The 14,290-nt window shown below is 33.1% G+C and overlaps 1 long non-coding RNA gene and 1 pseudogene across 2 annotated transcripts; both read left to right on the forward strand.

Moving 5' to 3' along the window:
- Window positions 1-289: 289 nt before the first annotated feature.
- LOC143559015 (syntaxin-71-like) lies at window positions 290-1,362 on the forward strand (annotated as a pseudogene). Its single transcript, XR_013139845.1, has 7 exons — window positions 290-310; window positions 391-553; window positions 641-726; window positions 827-895; window positions 985-1,029; window positions 1,121-1,183; window positions 1,282-1,362. The product of XR_013139845.1 is annotated as a syntaxin-71-like (transcript).
- Window positions 1,363-5,026: 3,664 nt separating this feature from the next.
- LOC143559028 (uncharacterized) lies at window positions 5,027-14,290 on the forward strand. The gene is made up of 5 exons (XR_013139851.1): window positions 5,027-5,227; window positions 7,511-7,673; window positions 10,178-10,662; window positions 10,758-10,808; window positions 14,062-14,290. It is a non-coding gene; the product is annotated as an uncharacterized LOC143559028 (long non-coding RNA).

Consider the following 14,290-nt stretch of genomic DNA (forward strand, 5'->3'; position numbering starts at 1 on the left):
CAGCCTTCTCAGCTAGACCTCATTCGTGGGAAACATTACTTAACCCCCAGATTATCTATAATCTGTACCGGGTCACTTAGTGTTTCTTCATATACCCAACTAACAGCAGACAGCATATTTAAATTCTTTTCTTGTTGTTCTAAAGTTTTGGGTTGTGCTTAATCTGGTGGAGGCTGTTTGGTTAATTACAATTTGTTCCCTTGTAGCTAGAGATTAAGATGATTTGAAATGATTTCAATGAAAAAGAATAAAATGCAGATGTAAATGCATCATTTTTGGTGAGATTCGTATGTCAATCAATCCACATAAAGTATTTTGTGTCGTATTTGGGGGGGACTTTGATTGTGATTAAGTACTTGAATCAAGCTTTTGATATCAAAGCTATAACAGGTGAAAGGGCTTTCTCCAGAAGAATTTGCAGCTCGTAATGATTTGGTTCAGGCACTTCCCGATAGGATTCAAGCGATACCTGATGGTGGCGGTGCTGCACCCAAACAGACTGGAGGCTGGGCTGCTTCAGCTTCTCGTAAAAATAATATCAATTTTGATTCAGGTGAATATTGCATATTCTCAGATTCTTTAGTTCTTGGTTTCTTTTAATTCATATGTTAACGATTCATGTGATACATGAATTTCATAGATTGACGATTTGATGATGAATACTTCCAGCAAAGTGAAGAGTCCAGCCAATTCAGAAACGAATTTGAAATGAGAAAAATGAAGCAGGTATGTAACTATGTACCGGTTATTCAGTTATTGGTCGAAATTGCTATCAATACAAAATAGCTTTACTGAGTTTCATGTGTTATTTTTTAATTGTGTATAGGATCAAGGATTGGATATGATATCAGAAGGTCTAGATACTTTGAAAAACATGGCACAAGACATGAATGAGGTTTGTTATCTTGTACTTAACCTGCATCTTCCATTGAAAAAGTTACATAACTGTCAAGATTAAGTTTTTATATTTCATAATCTATGCAGGAAGTAGACAGGCAAGTTCCATTGATGGATGAAATAGACGATAAGGTTTAAACTTTTTTTCACTCATTCCTATTGTTATTTCAAACAATATACGTATACGTTTTTTTAAATGTGCTTTTTAATTTTGTTTTTTCAGGTGGGTCAGGCGACTTCTGACCTTAAGAATACCAATGTTAGACTTAAGCATACTGTTAATCAGGTGATTAAGTGGGAAATTAAGATTATTATTATTATTGCGTTTTTCATGGATTAGATCTAACTTGATTTTTTTCTTTTTTGTTTATTTTTGTGTGGCAGTTGAGGTCGAGCAGGAACTTCTGTATTGATATTATATTACTGTGTATAATTCTGGGAATTGCAGCCTATTTATACAAGTAAAAGTTCTATTCCTTTGCTTTAGTTGTTTCTACTACACATAAATTGACTTTGAGTTGACTATTCAACTTGCAGTGTTTTGAAGTGAAGATTGTGAACATTAGAATTCTACATATGGTTTGCTCTTGTGATGATTGACTTCTTGTGTGGTTAGTTATGTTTGTTCCGGCACTTACGACTTGAACTCTTATGTATATTACGCAACGTGTTTCTTTTCTAAATATATTTTGTTGAATCTATCATGAGTTTTCCATTTAAATTGGTTATGTATTGAACATATATTATAACTTTAATATAGTTGTATAAAGCATAATTCTAAACTTGCTTATTAAATGAGCTCGATTAAGGTATGAACTTAGATTGAGCTCGTTTTAGCGTGGATCGACTCAAAGTGTTAGTAATCTTAGTATACTTGTCTTAAGTTAGCTTGCGAGAGCCTTGACTTGTTTAGTTGTTTACAACCCTAAGGAGGGAAGTAACTTTTTTAAGTAAATGAAGTTTACTAATTCTTAGATCTGTGTGGTTTTATTAAAATATAATGAAGATTATAAAAATTGGTGTACTCTTCAGATTAATTCAAAGTTGTTAAATAATATGATATTGTTTTGAAAAAAATATTTTAATTACACATGTTTCTTTTACTTGTTTTGAAAAACAAGAACTTCATGATATAAGTTATATATTTATTTTTGACAATTGTTTTAGTGAAGAAACATATTAGTTGCTTATGTGTATGCAGATTTTGACTCGGTGTGTTGGTCTATTGGTTATTGAAGTTATCATTGGGGTCAGTGGCGAAGCTTGGACCGAGGCACCGGGGGGCCGAGCTCAAAATGTATACAAAATTTCACAAACGAGGTGGATCTGGGCTCAAATTTTCGATCGAAAAATTCTAAACTTACACTACGTATAAAAATTTTCGGTCGAAAACGGGTAAATTTACACTACTGGCAAAAAAAAGGGGGGGGGGGGGGGCAGTGAAGCTTCGCCAGTGATTGGGGCAGCTATTTGTAGATATCTTTTTAATTTTAATGAACCCTGTGAATTCATATTTACGTAACTGAATTACTGATTATTGGAACAAATCGCAACATTTGTTATATTGAAAACAGATTTATTTTACAATGGCTCTAAATAATGTAAGCAATCGTTTTCAGAAAATGAAAGATGGTAGCGAACAATAAAAAAAAGTAATAATTTTCTTTTATGACGACATTGTATTTATGTATATGTGTTTTTCTAATTATGATGATTTGGTTTAACTTGAAATATGAGAAAATTCTAAATCGAGTTAATAGCAAACATTAGAGTATTAAAATGTCGGCATCAGTGGGACAAAAAATCTTAAGCCCACCACTATAATCACTAAAGTCATAAAACGTGGTGGTGATTGTGGTATAAGGGTAAATTTTCCCATACAATGCGTTCGTGATAATATTTCGCTCAACTTGTTCCGAAGACAATCTCTTCACTTTTCTTTCTTTCCTCGTCTCCTTTCACTTTAACATACCTAAAGCCATAACTTAATATCAAATAAAGAAAAAAGCTTTGTTGAATGTCTCGTTTAACTCTGGTCTCTGGACTCTACCGTTGTTCAACCATGGCATCGCGTTTATAAGCCCCCCCCCCACCCCCACGTTGATTTGCTCAAACGACCAGTGTCAAGCGGAAACACCCTCTTTCTACCCTCTCTTCTTCGAATGTCCTCGTTTATCTCCCATTCTCCTTTCACAGTAATTGATTTTCTTTATGATAAAAAAAACGGAATCACAATCCTAAAGGTTATATCCGAAACACTAAGACATATTGCATCTGTAAAAAAAAGTCTCATTGTTGACTCGGGCGTTACGTATCACAAAACGCCAAAGGGTGGGATGGTCTAACTAATATGGTGAACTAAGCTTGTTGAAGTAGTTATTTAGTAATCTTATTCCATTATACTTAACCAGATAAGTGAATATAACTGAAGACATAAATCGAGTAGATGCTTGGTTTGTTGTTATGAAACTTTAGCTAACAGACTAATTTATCAAAAAGCTAGTAGTCGGGTGGTATCAAGAAGTGTAGAGAATGTCTTTTTTTTTAAGTGATCGAGGAATTTAGCAGTATACGAGTAAATGTAGAACCAAACCAAACCAAACCGAATCAGTTGTTTCACACCTGAAAAGCTAAAATGACACGCACTATCCTTTGTCAGTGCACCGCTAGAAGCATCATCATCATCTTCCTCCTCCTATTTAAGGCATAGCTGCCTTCAATATATACATTCATTGTCAATCAAAATCATTAGAAACTGATCGTTGGTGAATAATTGCGGGCAAGAACAGATACACTCAGTATAATGAATCGTTAGAGCATTTGAATCACTTATTCCTGCAACAATCAGTCGGTAAGGCTGGCTGTCCCTTGCAATCACCATTCATATGCTCATTGATCTTACTTTATTTCACATTTTCATTACTATCCATACCTTACTACTCTAATTTCACCTAATTCATTCATCCTACTTATTATGCCACTTTTAGGCCAATAATAATCCTAATAACACATCTGCTTTTAGGGCTTCTGCTTATAATCTAAAATAACCGTGATAAGTGAGTGTATATCTCGATTGGGTAGGGGTAAAATAGGGAATATGAGAGGAGTTAGTAAGCTTTACCGAATTTCCATCTCGCCTGTACCAAAGCCAGTTCTGGATTTTCAAGAAGATAAGGTACACTTCTCCAAAGAAAATCTTTATCTGGTTGGAAATCTGCATCGAATATGACTACAAATTCACAATCGGTCACATAATATTTATTTAAACCTTCACGGATTTCTGTTGTTTCTGGTTTCATATTTGACATTCACTCCTCTCTCTATCCACTTTTTGCACTCCGATTTCACCAGTTTCTGCATATAATTACTAATTCACTTAGCAAATAGATAATTTTATCTTTTAAGTGTAGAGAGGGGGAGGGTACTCTTAGGAATTGATTGGTGGAGTCATCAAGAACCTGAACAATGAGACGATCGGATGGCCATGTGAGGGAACACACAGATCCGATGGAGAGTTTGTAGACCTGAATAGAATGTAAGTTAGATGGTGTATTGGATGGAAGTAAGCTAAATCTTATATTTTTCACAAACATTAAAATATCAACTTAATAGTATATTTTCTAGAGCTTTTTATGGGAATTCTAGATATTCATCGCTAAGCCATCTTTCTTATGTTGTTTGTCACTGTCAAAATTATCCGTAAAGCTTTTAACAATAATATGATGACATAATTTCCAGCCTTTTAATTTCTCTAATTATTCTATGAAGTATATGCACCGAGCAGACATAATCCATTTATTAAATTAAATATGTGTACCTCTTTTTCATTGTACATCGGTATTTGAACCAGAACCATGGGGTAACGTCTGTTCTGCTCTAAATCTTCTTTCAGGGCTTCCAACTTATTCCGAGTGTATCTTTTCTTGCCCATAATTTTTACCAAAATAACCACAACAGTCATGTACACTCTTTCAATGAACATCATTAGGGACATCACGACACAAATGTACAGAGCAATTGTCAATGGTGGAATGACCATCAAAACCCTCATGTGCCGCCATATATCAGTGAAACTCCCTGCAAAGTCATCAATTGGTTTAACCTCAGGCTCAGCCAGAAACCAGTTTCTCATGGTGAAGTGTAAAGGAAGAGTTCGGAGGGGGATACTCAGATACATTGAAGCTATGGCTTATATAGAAAAAGGGTAAGCTTTAGCCGAAGATTCTGACGTGGCTCTAGGCGGTGGATGACAGTGATGCATTGAGTGGAATGCTAAAATGGGCCTCTGGCAAACCCACCGACAATGACGTCTCACTTATTTCTGATTAAGGTAATCTCTTTGTCAATTGATTTTTCAATTCCATATTTTTGTTAATATAGTATGTTTTCTTTGTTCATGCTAGTCACATATAGATTCTAATTAGTTTAATGGTGTGTTAAATGGTAATATTACTGAAGTGGAAAATCATGAAAGCGTAGAGGGATAAGATGGTGAATCTGAGAGTGAAATATGATTACAAAAGCTTAAAATGATATGCTGGAAATTTTATCGTAATTGAGAAGTTTGTTGCACTATTTCAACGCTCACGTAAGGGGTGGGTTGAATACATCTATTTTTGGTTGATATTACTGCGTAACACATGATTATTTTGCGTTCACATTGTATAAGCCATCAAAGGTTTGATTTTTCATCTTGTTTGCCAGCTGTCTCGTTGAGTAATGTGATCATTAACGTCTTAGACACGTAACTAGGTGATAAGAATAAGCAGGTGATAAGAAATGTTACATGTCTCTTTCTCCCAAAAACAAACATACCTAGTAAAGTCCCATCTGTAGGTAGGGTCTGGGGAGAATGAGACGGGATAAACGTAACCTCAATCCAGAAGACGGAGAGGCTGCATCTAATGAGACCCGACTCAACAAACCTTTTTTTTCATAAGTAAGAACAAAAATAAAGTACATACTAGTAGTAGAATGAGAAGGAAATGAGGATGACAGATATTGGACACGAACAGCCTAGGAAGCAACTAAAAGTGGTAGGACAAGCCAAGATGCCTAGACATATCTTAAGAGAAATCTAATGTGCCTCCTTAAAATCCCTAACCTTTTCAGTTGCATGAAATGTAATGAACACTTGTTAGTTACGGAAAATGTAATGAATACTTACGGTATCCAACAAGACAGACAAGAAAATATATGAAAGTTTATTGAAATTGTAAGGTTTGCTCATAACTGAAGCAAAATTTCTTCATGGGCGTCATAAGTATTTTAAACATGCAAACAACTATCATGAAAAAACCTGGTCCAAATGCCAGGTAAATAACTTCTCTTCTTGCTCGCCAAAAAGTTAGACCTGCAAAAGAGAACTAAGGTCAACCTCGGGTCCACAACTTTTCCTGTTAATCTTCTGGAAGCTAACTGACTTCTCACTATTAAGGAAGTGATCACCTATTACAAATGTTTTTCAAGTGGAAGGAAGAATGGTATGAAATTTGGCTCACTTGATCTTTTCTTCTCTTGCTTCTTATATTGGGATTTCTATTCCAAAGTATATAGGAATTGATCACTCAAGAATATGGTCTAGTGTTTTTGAATTTTTCATTATGGAGTGTTAGTCAAAGTGTTGGAAGCAAATATTTTTAAATAGAAGATTTGCAAGGCATCTTAACTTGCAATAGTAAAAGAGCCTTTTTTTTCTCAAAGTGTTAGGTATCTTCCTCATGTTTGACTTAGTTTTGTTTTAATCTACTTTTTTAGGAACATTCCTTCTGGATTTTCTTTGTTTATTTATATGAACATGTTTTAAGTTCTTTTATAAAAACCATTAGCTGTTTATAAAATCTTTTTTGAGTTTTTATAAAATCTGTTGGCTCTCATCCTAAACCCCAGCTTCTCCGATCAAATATATCATCCACTGCCACATGAACATGGTTATCTGGTCTTCTGTTCGATTCGCACATCGTGGACTTAAAAAAATCTCGCTTCCACTGTCGTGTAAGTTACTTTCTCCCATTTCTTCAACCTTTTAACCTATTTGTGGATTTGTAAGCCTGGCAATCCTTCATTGTAAATTTGTTAAATTTGTTGCTTCAAAATCTTAATTTTACTTAGATTTCAGCAAGAATTACATGGTAAAACCCTATCACAACTTAAAACCAATCTTGTTACTTATTTGATTTATATAAACAAGGCTTTATGATTCTTTGAGTTACTGGATAAATATTATTGTACATTTAGCTTAATAGACTAATAGTTACTCGAATAGTTGAAATTATTAACATTTGGTTGTTCATTAACGTTTTATTTAATTTAAATCTCACGAGGTGTAATTTATTAAGGCTTTAGTATTGTAAGAAATTCTATATAATGTTTATAACTTATAAACATAAAAGTTTAACGATGGTCTGAGGGAAGTAACACGCATGAGTGACCAACCAAAGTTGTTATAGGTGTCATCGTCTGGAAGTATACAGTGTCACTTCTCACTTGAATGTTGAATACAAAGTTACAAACATAACTCTTTAGATTGCTTATTTGCTGGAAAAATCTGTTCTGTACTATTTCCAAAACTTTAAATACAAAAACATTGATTTTTTCATTGTGCATGCGGCAGTCAACCTTTTCTTTCTCCAGTCGGGTCAACATATAATAACTTTCAAGTTGTCTCTTTTTAGCTTATGGAACATCTTGGACCATAAAAAGTTGAGCCTGTTTATGTAAAGCTCTAATGGATAAACTTTTCGGCTATTTGACTTTTTGGGTAACATATTAAGGGGGTGTTTGTTTGGGGTCTGAATGGTTTCATTCAGATGCCAATGTCTGATTCGCTCAGATTGCTCAGATTAAGAGCGTTTGGCTGCATCTCATGGAACCTCTGAATGAAAATTTCAACCTCGGATTCGTTCAGTAGAAAAAAGACGATTAATTAGATTGATAGGATTGTTTATAACTGTTAGATATTAGGGCTTAGTTCTAGAGATTAGGGCCAATGTACGAATTTTACTTTCGAAATTGATGAGCCATTCTTTGTTCTCCCATCTACTAAGCATTTATAGTGTTTATATTTTATAACATCGATTAATTAGATTGATAGGATTGTTTATAACTGTTAGATATTAGGGCTTAGTTCTAGAGATTAGGGCTTTAGGGGTATTCTTCGGGTTATTTTTTTGGGTTTCGGGTTGTTCGGGAAGATGTTAAGGGCGGGCTGCAGAATTTTTGGGTTAAGTTAGAACACAAATCTAATTTATGTTGTGATTTGTTATAAAGATGGATATGATAATGATAAAATGCTGATATAAGTACTTAAATATTGATTTTGAGTCTTTTATAAGTCTACTTGATCCCTAAATAACTATTTGTTGTTAGTTGTTAAGCGTTGTTGATGAATCATAATGTGTTAGTTAACCGTTTAATTAAAAATTGGGCTGTATGTTGACTTGAAAGTGGTTAATTATGTTAGACAAACTTTAGGCTCACCAAGTGTTTGTGGAAATGCTTAACTTAAATGTCTTATGAATGTTAGTATGAGCAATTGGATGTAGTAAAAAATGTTCACGGGTTAATGAACGCAAACAAATGTATGATGTATTACTCGCTCATTAATGCATTACACATGCATGAAGGTAATTATTATAGGATCTTTCATTCATGAGAAGGGCAAGATGGTAAAGGATCATGAGCAAATCGATTAAAAGAGTTTGAGTTACAAACAAACAATTTATTAGGTTAGTGACTCTAACTTACAAATATAATCTTTGAGGTTTTTGCACTAAACTATAGCGTATGAATTTACATATCAATAACACAATGTTTTATGGTGTTCCGGTAGTTAAAGTCATGAAAAAGGGGGTGTATATGGTTACTGGGTCGAATGACCCAAGTGCTGAAAATTCAGCTTATTTCAAGAAATTAACCATCTTTTAAAAATTCATGGTAAATTAACCCTATGCTCGTTTGGGTCGTATTTTATATCAAAAGAAAGCTCTACAAGTATATATTACTCAGATTTTTAGTTTGAAGCGAAATACCCACTTCAAGTGGGTGTAAACATTAAATTACTACTGCATCGCAAATCTGTCTTGAAACTGAAAATTCAGCTTATGCTCATAGTTTAATTGTCTTTTATTAATTCTTAGTTAATTAACTTGAAGTCCGTTTGGGGCGAATTTTATATCGGTAGAAGCCTCTAAGAGTCTATTTTACTCAGATTTTTAGCTTGAAGTGAAACACTTACTGTAAGTGAGGTAAACATTAAATTGCTACAACTGCGCGAGTCTGTCTTCAAACTGAAAGTTTATAGTAACAAAATTATGGGAAATCAACGTAGAACCCGTGTGGCGTGCTTTTATATAGCGGTAACCCTTAAGAGGTTATTTGTAGTTAACTACTTTTCAGATTTACAGTTTTCCACTATATAACTCGTTCGTTTTTGTACAATTAGGATTCAAATGATAGAACTCATGTTGGGATGATTTCTAACTGTAAATTAAAATGAAGTATTGAATTATATGGTGTATTATAGTTGTATATGTGTTTTTTGGCAGCTGTGAGGGAACGAGCTAACAAGTTTGCTGTAAAAAGAAAATCTGTGGTTGTAGTATGAATACCCTTACGGAATGCTTATGTTTGTCTTGATGATTGAAGATCAAGTTTATGGCTCGAGCGGATACCAAGTCACTATAAAGAATCGGATGGTATGAGCATATAAGGAACGTTGACGTTGCGGCAGAGTTAGCAAACGCTTAGGTGAAGTTTCAATAATGGAGTCATATGGCGAAAGATCAAGTGCTCGGAAGAACATCGGAACACACAAGACTTTGGGTCTAATCTGCATATTTGTGGAATGTGTTTAAATTAATGTTTATAATACATTTATTATATATAAAAAAAAGTCTTTTAGTTGTTTGTTGATTGTTCATTTATAATTAATATAGAGTAACATTGTATATCTAAGTTGTCGTTTAAGTTATTTGCGCCGATGTCTTGGAGAACCATTTTTGAGATGCATATTGGTTGATTATCGTGAAAGTTTGTTTAAGATGTATTTTGGTTGATTATAATAAAAGTGTGGTCATTTAGTATAATTATTAAGAGCTCTGATAAAACAGATATATTTAATTCAACACACAATAGTTCAAAGGGGTAAAATAGTCATTCTGCACAGTCATTCAGAAGTCCAACCAAGTAGCACTTACTGATTCAGCACTTACTGACTCAGAGTCTCTTAATCATTCAGACCTCTTACTGGTTCAGCACTTGCCAAACAGCCTCTAAGTAGGAACCGTTTGGAGATTTTGGTGAAGGTATGCTTTTTCATTCCCAATATCACTCTTGGAAGCTTTGGGGCAATCACTCAGGTTTCAGTTATTGCTGTGAAACATACATTATTTGTTAATACCTTTGAAATATAGTCATTCAATGTTTGGAGCTGGGCTGCTACTTTCATTAAAACCAGATGCTGATACTGCAGGTTCCTATCATGCTTTTTCAGGGCTGTTTACTCATCGGTAGAGCCACTTTGGGTTGGAATAATTTTTTAATAAGAGAGTTCTATTTATTCACTCTTTTATTGATGGTGGAAGAGTGCTTCAGGTTTTTGTTTGAAAACACAATTCTGTTTATTTGTGTACATTTGTATTCTTAATATTACAGTTATGAATGTACTCTGACAGAGTGGAGTTTGGAAGAATGCACTTGTTGGATTTGGGTTGACATCTTATTCATTACTTCGGTTGGGAGTGGTATGTCACTTATAAACTTATGGTAAGTCGGATCTTTTGAGAGATCATATTTGTATTGTATCCAATACGACACAATTAAAATTATTAATATTGTTTGACATATTTCCTTGAATGCAGCTTGGTGTACCTTCATCACTTCCTTGTGGATTAGACGTGCTGATATGCCAGGTACGAGTCTGAAAGATCATATTTTTATTTTAAATGCCATCTTTGAAGAAAAAAACATGTTTTGATGACGAACCTATAGCTTTGAATTTGAAAAAAAAAAGCGGACCTTTAAAAAAGATAATTAGTAAAGTTTTAAATATAATCTCTAGCCAATAATTTTATTTTATTTTTTTTTAAATTGGTATCTTTTGAAAAAGTATTTGTAAAAATGGATGGCTTTTTGTTTGTTTGTATCTTAGTTTCCTTCCTTGAATCTCATAAAATTTATGTTTTTTTTTTCATTTTTTCATTTTCATTTAACATATAATTTAGTTTTTTGTGGAAGTATTTTTATATATTTCTAAATATGCAATGTTGTAAAAAAATTTGTCTGCATTTTGATATAAGTTATATTGAAATCTAATTTGTATCCAAATAAAGTTGTTTTATATTACGTGTTTAGAAAAATACTTTATCTTAGATACAACTCTATTTTCGGTAAAATTTTAAGTAAATTGAATGGTTCGTCCTTGTGCTACGCAAAATTTCACCTTTTTTGTCCCCAAGTTCGAGAAATTACGCATGGCGTCTCTACTGGTCACGTGACTGTCACGCTCACGCTTAATACAAAAACCATGTAAACCCTGAAAATGAGTGATGACCTCGCAATCCTGATTTTATCTTTCTCTCGCGGACATTCATCCCTGGGACAAAAAAACTTGACAGTCGCATTAACAGGGATAATATGCTTTATATCTCGAACTTAATTGCGAAAGGTGTAATTCTTCCATAGCACTAGGATAATGTACTCTAAAATTTAGATCGAAATGTATGACAAGTTTTTGTGTATTTAGATTTTTTTAATATCATTACAAGTTATTAAATAAAAACTAATTTATATGTTAAATGAATTGAAATAATAAGAAATAAATTGCATTTTGTGAGAATTGATGGTTTGAAACTCATGATGTGCGGATACGGTTACTTGTTTTTATGTTAATTAACACTTTTCAACTACGACCATGACTACTTTTAGCTTAAAAGAGGTGCCTTGTACGGTTGTACATGAATGAGTTTCTTTATTTTATTTAATTTTACTTGTGCATCATAAACATTTTTTTTCCTTGTGATTTAAGGGTAAAATTGCCACACGATAATTGTAGTCGGGTATGATCTTGTTAAACTTGTTTTAAAAAAAAACAATTCTTGACAGGAAAAAAAAGGTCATGTTTGGATGACAAAGCTTTGAATTTGGAAAAAAAAGGATCACCAGGAAAATGATAATTGGTGAAGCTTTAAAAATTATATGTAAAGTTTTGTAAAAATGGTGTCTTTGAAAAAGTATTTGTAAGAATGAATGGTTTTTCAATTTTTAATTGTTTGTATTTTAGCATATCAGGGGTTTCAAACCATGGATCCCTTTCCTCATATCTTATAAATTTATTTTTTTTTTCTCTTTTTCTTTTTTCGTTTTCATTTGACATTTAATATTTTTTTTGGTAATACTATCCAAATAGCAGTTTTATTCACATTTATTTTTACATTTTGATAAACTCGATAAAGTTTATAGAGATTTAAGTTATATCCATATAATGTATGTTATGTATTACGTGTTGGAAAAATTACTTTTATTTGATACTACTATGTTTTTATGAAATTTTGAGTAAATTAAACAGGTTATTTCTGTGCTATGCAAATATTTCACCTATCGTTCCTAAGTTCAACAAATTGCAAATATTGTTCTTATTGTTCATGTGATTGTCATGCTTTTGGCACCCGAGACGGATTTCCTTTTAAGATCTATGTTAAGTTTACGTAAACTTACCATTTTACCCTTTATAAATGACTTTCTCCCGAACTCTACCCCTAGCCCCTTCGGATAATTTTAATCTTTCTGGTTTCTCCCATAGACATCCATCCCTTGGATCAAGTTTTGATAGTCGCATGAACTAGGGTATCGGTACTCGTTTTTGTTGAATTTTGGTACAGGTACGTTTGGTATTTTGTACATGTTTGGAATATGTAGGGATTTAATTGAAATTATTCATATTTAATATATAAAATAAATTATCCAACCATGTTATTATTGAACAAGTACCACACGTTTCTTCAATATTAAATAATATAACATCCAAGATTCGAACAAACACACAAATCACTTAAAGTCGACGACCGGATTAGGGCTCGTCAATACTATTTTATCATTTAATTGGCGAACAATTTGGTACTTATACTAATTTGGTACCCGTCACATACTTGTACGAGTACCGGTACCCAGACTAATTCGGATTGTTTGTTACTGGTACAAGTTTCAAGATCGTCGAAGATTTGGAAATAAAAAGACAATGGTAAAAACGGGTTCCGTACCGAAACACCCGTACCAATATTTGTACCCGTACCCGTACCGTACCAAAAAATTTGGTACGGGTATTGGTACATGTTTTTATTGATTTTCGGTACGGGTACAATCGGGTACGGATACGGGTTCTGTATGGCAAATTTCTTGAACTTTGAGATGAAAAATTGAAATTCTTACATGGCACAAGAACGATTTACTCTAAAATTTACCTCGAAATGTATGGCAAATTTATTTTAACAAAGCTGTGTATTTAGATATTTTTAAACATTAAATATCACAAATTATTAAACAAAACAAACAATTGTACCCAATGAAATCCCATATTAAACTTTTCTTTGTTACAAATTAATTAAAACATTAAATGAAAATTAGAAAAAAAAAATGAAATTCAGTGACATTAATGAGAGAGAAACTGTGGATTAAAACCCCTGGTACACCAAACTACAAAAAGAATACCCATTTTTTACAAATATTTTTTTCAAAAGCACCATTTCTTTACAAAATTAAAAAAAAAAATTCTAGCTGTTAGATATGATATTATGTATAAAGTATATCAAATATGCGAATACAGATACTTGTTTTTATGTGAAAAATAATTTTCAACTACGACCAATGACTACTTTTAGTTTGAAATAGAGAGGTGCTTTTTACTTGATGAATCACGTTTTCTGAGTAATGTTCTAGAGGTGGTCGGAAAAACATTGCCTGAATGATATGACCGGCGTCGGAACATGGAGACGAACAGTGGTGATAGACTGATAGTTGTCATATTTCTAGTTGTTTTAATGGTGACTTTTATATAAAAAAGTAATAAAACTTACTTTGTAGAACAATAGAAAATCATACAAATGCGGATTCATGTCTAGAAAGCCATTAAAACATTATTTTTATTACTAAACTTTGATACTCATACAGATTAAAACATTTGATTTGGAAACACAAAAGTGTCCTCATCCACATCGTTGAAAAACTCATCAACGTTGTAATACGGTTCAGTAACTGGCGGCCGATTGACAGTCTGCTCTCCATAAGCAACATTTGAATTTTGACTTGCAGGGTTACTCAGGTTAGGGTCAAACATGTTCATGTTGACCGCACTGTTGTTTGGAGCAAATGACCCATCTGGATGCATGGGCTGGAAGTT

This window comes from Bidens hawaiensis, unplaced genomic scaffold (assembly GCF_021521415.1).
Source record: "Bidens hawaiensis isolate Kalapana, Puna unplaced genomic scaffold, B.hawaiensis_p1.1 tig00019689_1, whole genome shotgun sequence".
In the NCBI taxonomy this organism is placed as follows: domain Eukaryota; kingdom Viridiplantae; phylum Streptophyta; class Magnoliopsida; order Asterales; family Asteraceae; genus Bidens; species Bidens hawaiensis.